The sequence below is a fragment of the Prionailurus viverrinus genome, chromosome C2, assembly GCF_022837055.1.
Source record: "Prionailurus viverrinus isolate Anna chromosome C2, UM_Priviv_1.0, whole genome shotgun sequence".
NCBI lineage: Eukaryota > Metazoa > Chordata > Mammalia > Carnivora > Felidae > Prionailurus > Prionailurus viverrinus.
The window spans coordinates 79,004,208-79,011,426 of NC_062569.1; the positions used below are offsets into that span (position 1 = coordinate 79,004,208).

The 7,219-nt window shown below is 44.4% G+C and overlaps 1 long non-coding RNA gene across 1 annotated transcript; it reads right to left on the reverse strand.

Annotated features, from left to right (window-relative positions):
- Positions 1–481: 481 nt before the first annotated feature.
- Positions 482–5,092, reverse strand: LOC125175188 (uncharacterized). The gene is made up of 4 exons (XR_007155685.1): positions 4,950–5,092; positions 3,653–3,767; positions 2,804–3,174; positions 482–1,151 (listed from the first exon to the last, which is right to left on the reverse strand). It is a non-coding gene; the product is annotated as an uncharacterized LOC125175188 (long non-coding RNA).
- Between the last annotated feature and the right edge of the window lie 2,127 nt (positions 5,093–7,219).

Consider the following 7,219-nt stretch of genomic DNA (forward strand, 5'->3'; position numbering starts at 1 on the left):
AGACACACAATCGCAAAAAAATACAGTCGCAAAGATGTAGTTCCTAAACCCAAGACCGGTATATTTTCAAGGGTGGTAAAAATCTTGGGTTTCGGTGCTTGACTTACGAGGAAAAAGAGAGAAGAAAATAAATTAGGGGCCCGGCACAGGATGTTCCCTGTCATTGGCTAGTTGTGAGTCAGCAGTACCTTCTTTTCAAAGATTGCCCTGATCTAAAATGTATCCACTATAAAAACCTCTCATATTTTCTAGCACTGGAGCATTTCTAAAGCATTATGCAGTTCTATGATCGCAACCACTTAGAAACGTGAAATATATTTTAGTATCCTCATTTTGCACTTACAAAGCTAAAGCTTCAGGCAAAGGGGTCCTTTGTCTATAGCGATGTCAGTAGAAGAGTGTGAGCCCAGACTTGCTCCTGTGTCTTTCAAGTCCCGGAACCTGAGCTTGAGTAAAAGAAAAACTTCACACAGGACCCTTGTTAAAAACGGCAAGACGGACTTTATTGGAGCTGACTGTGGTAGGGGAGAGACTTCAGTGTGTAAACTGAGCTCAACCCCACCGAACAAGAAACAGGAGGCTTTTTTAAATGCTGGGGTGTGCCGAAGGAGAAGTACCAAAGGACAGTAAGGGCCGGTGGCCCGTGTGCTGAGGCCTCTGTGGCTTTTGTCAAAGTTAGTCCCGCCCGCCCACAGAGGTGGGGAGGCCCTGGCTCTATCTTCTTGCTGATTGTATTCCAAGGGATGGCTCCCAGGTCCTCGGGACAGATATTTCTGGATTGCAGAAGATAAGTCTCAAGGAACAAGAAAGGATTCACAATTGCAAGTTTTCTAACGTAAATCTTCTAAGAAAAGTGATGTCAGGGGCTTAGAGTCAGGTATTGGCTAGAACAAATAGTAAATTCTTTTGGCAGCTTTGAGCTTTCTCAGGTGGCCATTTAAAGAGGACTGGAGTTGTTATCCCAGGGATATGGCCTCCAGCTAACAGAAGCCATGCTCAAGCTTGTTCAAGACTCTTGGTGTGGGGGGTGGATAAAGCCGTATGTGCTGAGAGTTTTGCGGTTTTCACTTGTGACCATTCCCTGTGGTCTCTCCATTTCAGTGCTGGATGGAATGGATCTAAGGCTTCTGGCGATGTCTTCCTTATGCCAGCTGTAGAGAGAAGCCCATTCTTATTTTAGAGTCCTGAAAACCCCAAGCCTCATGGAAGATCCATGCCTGCTCTCAATTTCTTACTTTCCTACTAGGGTCCAAGCCGAAGGATTACTTTCTCCTAGGCTAAAAGAAAATATCTACCTGCTTTTCCACCTCATGTCCAAGTAGTACCATTTGTCCTGTAGCTGTTAGACAACCGTAGCCTTGCACCCTAGAGAGAACCAAATTTTCCAGTAAATCTATTCACCATAGACTCTGGAAACCTGGCTAAAAGGCTCAGGGGGAAGCAAATGTATTACTATTATTTTCCACTGTTTGCTTCTTGTAGCCTTCATTAGATGATTACAGCTTTGGGATTTGATGGATGGAGCAAACGGTCCTGTCACTATATTTCTGAGCTGGTCCGTAGCTACTCAATAATTACCAGGCAGCAGAGTGGGGCATGTCGAAGACGGCTAATGAATTATCATCTTTAAGCCTCATTAGGCTTCTTGATGGCAAAACCTCCCATTGACAAGATCTCCTCCGACATGATTTTCCAAAGACCCATGTTGCCTGTCAGGCATGAGACTATCTCTGCATGCATGAGATAGTTTGGAAACCACCCCGGTTTCCTGCTATGCCATTGTCTCACTCATTTGCCTTTGCTATAGCTTTGTATGTGTGCATCTGTGATATATGTGTGTCTACTCAGAGGTAGACTGAGGTCTCTGGAGAAAATAAAAGAAGGGCAGTACTAAATTCCATCATAGAATTGAATTTTCTGGTTGGAAATTATTTTAGACTCATCCCGAACTATTGCTTTTCGCTTTCAAATCGATTTTCCTCCCATAAGTAAATGGCAAAATGATCCCCCCCACCCCTGCCCCAGTTCTTCTGGCCAAAAGCCCAGGCATTCTCCTTGCAACCCATTCCCTCTTAGCCCTCACATTCAATCCACCAGCAAATCCGGTTGGCTCTGCCTCCAGGAGATATCCCCAAACTCTGCCCTCTTCTCTGTATCTCCATTACCATATCTCTAGGCTAAACCATCCCCACCTCTCTCCTGACCTACTGAAACCACCTCATCCCTTGGTCTCCTGCTTCCATTCGTATCCCCTTAAGATCCGTTATCTCCAAAGTAGCCGGAATGAGCTTTATGAAAATAAATCAGGTTGTATCATTCTCCTGCTACAACCCTCCCCCCACCCCGACCCCAATAGTATTCTGTAGCAAGTAGAGTATAGTGCAGACTCCTTTAGCTGGTCTACACAGCGCTATAGGAACTGACCCTCGTCTACCCTTCAGACCCCTCCTGGCATTCTCCCTACTCTTCACCACCCTCTGGACCGGCCTAGCTCATAGCCACCTCACAGCTTTTGTGCTTCCTGTCCTCTCTGCCTAGAGCCTTCTTTCCCCTGGGCTTCACATGGATGGCTCCGCTCAAATGCCACTCAGGTCTCGGCTCAAATGCCACCTGAGAATAATTCCGCAGAGAACACCTCCCTACTTTCAGACACTTTGTAGAAGATCTCTCTATTTTATTTTCTTCCTAGTACTGGTCATGCTGCTGATTCTATTATATTTTTTATGCTTGTGTGCTTATTGCTTGCCTCCTATGACTTAAGTGTAAGCAACATGAGGGCACGGATCTTGTTTTTCCCACTCACCGTTCTATCTGTAACACCCACAAGGATGCCTGGCACACAGCAGCGCTTACGACTTGCCGATTGAGTTGAAGGAACACATGCACAGGTGGATGAATGAATACAGTACAATTCCTTTCTTTTTCAAATGGGGAAACTGACGTCCGAACCACATAGAAGAGACTCAATTCTCTTGCTCCTGATTTTTACGATCTCTCCAACATATCAAACTGCGTCTCGCCGTGGTTCTCCGCCAGGGTGACTTTGCCTACCAGGAGACGTTGGGCAACAGCTGCAGAGATTTCCAGTTGTCTTAACCGTGGAGAGATTGCCACTGGCATCTAGTGGGTGTAAGCCAGAGATGCTGCGAAACATTCTATAACTCGAAGGACAGTCTGCCATAACAAAGAATTAGTTAGGTGGGCAAAAATGTCAGTGGTGTTGAGGTCGAGATCCCCTGACAGCACTCGGAAAGGCAGGATACGCCTCCCACATTCTTTACTCTTCCTCTGAGCCCCTGGAAACCTTAGGGAGGACTGCTTCCATGTCTCTACTGAAAATGAGCAACAGCCCTCATCCAGGAAGGATGCTGTCTTTGACCACTAGATTAGTCTTTTCCCTCTCTCAAGTAAATCCTGCAAAATCTAATTAGCATAGGGCATGCTACAGAGTTGACATTCAACTAATAGAGGTTATGAAATCTGGTCAAGAAATTCGTTGCCCAAACCGTCCTTTCTGCTCATTTGTCTTCTACCTTTCTTTCCGTCATGAATTCTCCCACTTCCAGGAAGCCTTTCCCGAGTTCCAGGCAGAGTTCATATCTCCCTACACCATATTCTCTTAGCACTCAATTTATATTAATTAAAATACTACCTTAAGCCCGAGAGTTGCTCATTTTCCCACCATTTCCGGTTTCTGCACTCCTTGAGGCAGGGCACAGAGTCTCAACAGGGCACTGGGCAGAGAGTGGGTGCTCAGCAAGTACCTTCTGGAAGGAAGACACATGTCTCGACAGGCTACGTATCCATTTACAGTGACAACAAAGAAAACCTTGCAAAATGAACACGAGAAAAGGAAAAACTTCCCCCTTTCACTGCAGCCAAAGAAGTTGGGAGGCAGGAGCGTTAACTGACACATCTTTTCAGAATATTGCTTCTCTTTTGTGGAGGAATGAGGCAGGCAAGCGGAATCAGCCCTCCCACCCACTGGGGAACAGTCGGGATGAGTAATTATCTCTAAGTTGGTGGTGGGGGTCCCTGGAGCTGGAGAAACAGCGTGGTCTCTGCAAATCCCTAAGCTGATGACAGGGACAGGGCGGGAGGCAGGCTGTGTTATCAGTACCCCAAGGGAGATAAGGAAAACAAAGTAGCAACCTTCCTACTGCTTTCCCAGGAAGCCGGCCGGCTTGCCTTAAGCCTAGTGTGCTATTTAACTCAACACAGCTGCAAACAAACAAGATTAGAAATGAACGATGGATTTCCTTTTAAAATGTAACATGAAACAAAAGCACCTTTTTTTTTCATCATCGGGAGCAAAAGAACGGAAATGCCTGCTTGAGGAAAACAATTCCAACATACCAATTCCTTCCACGTTAGCTCAAATTACTTGTTTAAAACACAAAACACTGAACCCTAGAAAGGCCTTTAGAAATATGGTGCTGTTCCTCTGTCTCTCTCTCTCAAAAATAATTAAACATCAAAAAAAGGGAGCGGGGGGCGCCTGGGTTGGCTCAATCGGTTAAGCCTCTGACTTTGGCTCAGGTCAGGATCCTGTGGTTTGTGGGTTCAAGTCCCACATCAGGCTCTGTGCTGACAGCTCAGAGCCTGGAACCTGTTTCGGATTCTGGGCCTCCCTCTCTCTCGCTGCCCCTCCCCCACTCGCACTCCGTGTGTGTGTGTGTGTGTGTGTGTGTGTGTGTGTGTGTCTCTCTCTCTCTCTCTCTCAAAAATAGACAAACCTTTAAAAAAAATTTTTTTTAAAGAAGTATGGTGATGTGCCCATTTTATGGACGAAGAAACTAAGATCTGGAGAGAAGAAAGGACAAGCCAGGAATCACACAGCACACCAATGGAAATGAGAATCTTGAACTGACTTTCCTGTCCCCAGTTTCTATTGCGCATGTGTGATGTGGAGCAAAGGGCAAGGTCAACGGACCAGACAGTCTACATACCTGGGCTCCAGATTTGATAGAATGGTAAACTGTGTGATATTGGGCAAGCCGCTTCTCCTTGCTTCACCTTCCCCATCCATCAAGTAATCCGTTTGGCCTGAATGACCTATAAGGCTTCCCCCAGTTCCAAAGTTGCATAACTATGACTTCAGCACGTGCTAATAATAAACAAACACATCAAAATATAGAGAGTACGTCCTGTATACCAGATCCCGTGCTAAACATTTTTTTTTCACCCAATACCTCATGTAATTTTTTATAACCCTATAAAACAGGCATGTTTATTACTGCCGTTTACATGTGACAAAGCTGGGAGTCAGGTTACCTAACTGGTCACAGTGGAGTCAATTGGTGTGTGTTGACAGTGGGATTGAACAGCTGCCTGTCTGACCCCAGGGATGGAAATTACAAGTTCAACAAGTATTTAAATGTTAATTCTGCTCACTTCCTCCAGGAACTGAGACCTCACACCCATCTCGGCAAAAATCACTCTGGGGCACTCTGGGACAAAAAATAGCTTCTCTCACTTGGACCCATTGATCCAATGATACTCAAAACCACCAAGAAGTCTAACACTTATTCCATAAAACAGTTCTTTAAATAAGGGAGAATTGTGTTTGTGACCCTTATTCTGAGCATCTTCTTCTTTTTTTTTTTTTTTAAATTTTAACGTTTATTTATTTTTGAGACAGAGAGAGACAGAGCATGAACAGGGGAGGGGCAGAGAGAGAGGGAGACACAGAATCTGAAACAGGCTCCAGGCTCTGAGCGGTCAGCACAGAGCCCGATGCGGGGCTCGAACTCACGGACCGTGAGATCATGACCTGAGCCGAAGTCGGATGCTTAACCGACCGAGCCACCCAGGCACCCCCTGAGCATCTTCTCTTTTGTGAATTAAGATTTCTAATCACTCCTCTGGTTCTTTGTTTGGACCTACTTTCAACTCCCTTCTTACCCCAGCAGAATGCATCTGCCCACTCTCAACGTATCTCACACTTTCAACTTAGAGTATTATTACCGATTAAATCTCTAGTGTTTGCAAAGAGTGGAAGCAGAGATGATGATTTCAGCACAATGTGAACAGAGGATCTTTGTTCGGGGCTGTGATAGAGTCACAAGACCTGCTTGTCCTCTCATCTGAAACAACATTTTCTTAAAGAGACCAAATGAACCAGAGACAAGAAATAGTAAAAGTGAAAGCGTATGAAATGAAAACCAGAATTATAATAGAATCAATGATTTGAGGAAGTGCTAAAATTGGTAAACCTCTAGCCATAGTGATCAGGAAAAGGTAGGAAGAAAGGGAAAAAAAGAGCATCACTGTAGATTTTATTGACATTAAAAGGATAAAAAGTAAATACTATGAGCAACTTTATGCCAGTGACTTTGACACAGGATTTGAAACGGACAAATGCCTTGAAAAACACAAACCACCAAAGTTCACTAAAAAGAAAAGAAACCCCAGATATATCCAGGTTTATTAAAGAAACTGAATCAATAATAACCATCCAAAAAAATCACCATGCCCAGATGGTTTCGTGGTGGATTCTACCAAGCATTAAAAGAAGAAATGATGATAATTCTCCATCATATCTTCCAGAAAATAAAAGCAGGGAGAACGCTTCGGAACTCATTCCATGAAGCCAACATTGTCCTTGATACCCAGACTAGACAGAGATATTACATTAAACAAACAAACAAAGGGTAAACCCCTCCTGATACAAAAATTCGTAACAAAATTTTAGCAAAACTTAGCAGAATAGAAAGAGGTCAACACATGATGATTAGGTAAGGCTTATCACAGAAATACAAGTCTCCTTTAACATTTGAAAACCAATCGGGGGCGCCTGGGTGGCGCAGTCGGTTAAGCGTCCGACTTCAGCCAGGTCACGATCTCGCGGTCCGGGAGTTCGAGCCCCGCGTCGGGCTCTGGGCTGATGGCTCGGAGCCTGGGGCCTGTTTCCGATTCTGTGTCTCCCTCTCTCTCTGCCCCTCCCCCGTTCATGCTCTGTCTCTCTCTGTCCCCAAAATAAATAAACGTTGAAAAAAAAAATTAAAAAAAAAAAAAAGAAAACCAATCGGTGGAATTTACTGTATTAGTGGACTAAAAAAGAAAACCTGCATGATTATCTCAACAGACACAGAAAAAGCCTTTGACAGAATTTAATGTCTACCCATGATTAAGAACTCCTAGCAACCTAGAAATAGAAGAAACTTGTTCAAACTTATGAAGAGCCTTTGTAAAAAGCTTTTGACTAAGATCATATTTG